We start from the raw sequence: 1,286 nt of genomic DNA, 5'->3' as shown, positions 1-1,286 counted from the left end.
TCATATCCATTCTGTTACCCTGTGCCTTTTTATAGGTGAATTAAGTCCATTGATATTAAGGGATATTAAGGACCAGTGATTGGTTTTGGTAGTAGTGTGTGTGTATTTCTCTTCTTTAGGATTTACTGCTGTGGGGTTATCTATTGCCTGTGTTTTCGTGAATGTATCTGACTTCCTTAGGTTGGAATTTTCCTTCTAGTGCTTTCTGTAGGGCTAGATTTGTGGATAGGTATTGTCTAAATCTGATTTTGTCTTGGAATGTCTTGTTAACTCCATCTATGGTGATTGAAAGTTATACTGGGTATATTAGTCTAGGCTGGCATCCATGGTCTCTTAGTGTCTGCATTACATCTGTCCAGGACCTTTTGGCTTTCAAAGACTCCATTGAGAAGTCGGGTGTTATTCTGATGGGTCTGCCTTTATAAGTCACTTGGCCTTTTTCCTTTGCTGCTCTTAATATTCTTTCTTTATTCTGTATGTTTAGTGGTTTTAATTATTATGTGGTGAGGGAACTTTTTTGGGGGGTCTAGTCTATTTAGTGTTCTATAAGCTTCATGTATCTTCATAGATATTTCCTTCTTTAAGTTGGGAAAGTTTCTTCCATGATTTCATTGAATATATTTTCTGTGCCTTTGAGTTGGTATTCTTCTCCTTCTTCTATCCCTATTATTCTTAGGTTTGGTCTTTTCATGGTGTCCCAGATTTCCTGAACATTTTGTGTTATGAATTTTTTGGCTTTGATATTTTCTTTGACTATGAATCTATTTCCTCTATTGTATCCTCTACACTAGAGAGTCTGTCTTCCATCTCTTGTATTCTGTCGGTTATGCTTGCATCTGTGTTTCCTGTTTGTTTACTCAGATTTTCTATTTTCAGCATTCCCTCTGTTTGTGTCTTCTTCATTGTTTCTATTTCAATTTTCAGATCTTGAACTGTCTCCTTCACAGTTTAATTACTTTTTCGTGGTTTTCTTGGCTTTCTTTAAGGGATTTATTGATTTCTTCCAATTTTTTGTTTGTCTTTCCCTCAATTTCTTCCAATATTTTGTTTGTCTTTTCCTCAATTTCTTTAAGGAAATTTTTCATTTTCTTTAAAGGTGTCTAGCATCTTCATGAAGCTATTTTTAAGGTCACTTTCTTCTGCTTCTTCTACATGGTGATGTTCAGGTCTTGCTGTTGTGGGAGGGCTAGGTTCTGGTGATGCCATGTTGCTCTTTATGTTGTTGTATGAATTTTTGCACTAACATCTGCCCATCTCTTCCTCTAATAGGTACAAGAGGTGCCTGT

The sequence above is a fragment of the Peromyscus leucopus genome, chromosome 3 (assembly GCF_004664715.2).
Source record: "Peromyscus leucopus breed LL Stock chromosome 3, UCI_PerLeu_2.1, whole genome shotgun sequence".
Classification (NCBI taxonomy): Eukaryota; Metazoa; Chordata; class Mammalia; order Rodentia; family Cricetidae; genus Peromyscus; species Peromyscus leucopus.
The sequence above is the reverse complement of the archived record's forward strand: the minus strand, read 5'-3'. Positions refer to the sequence as shown.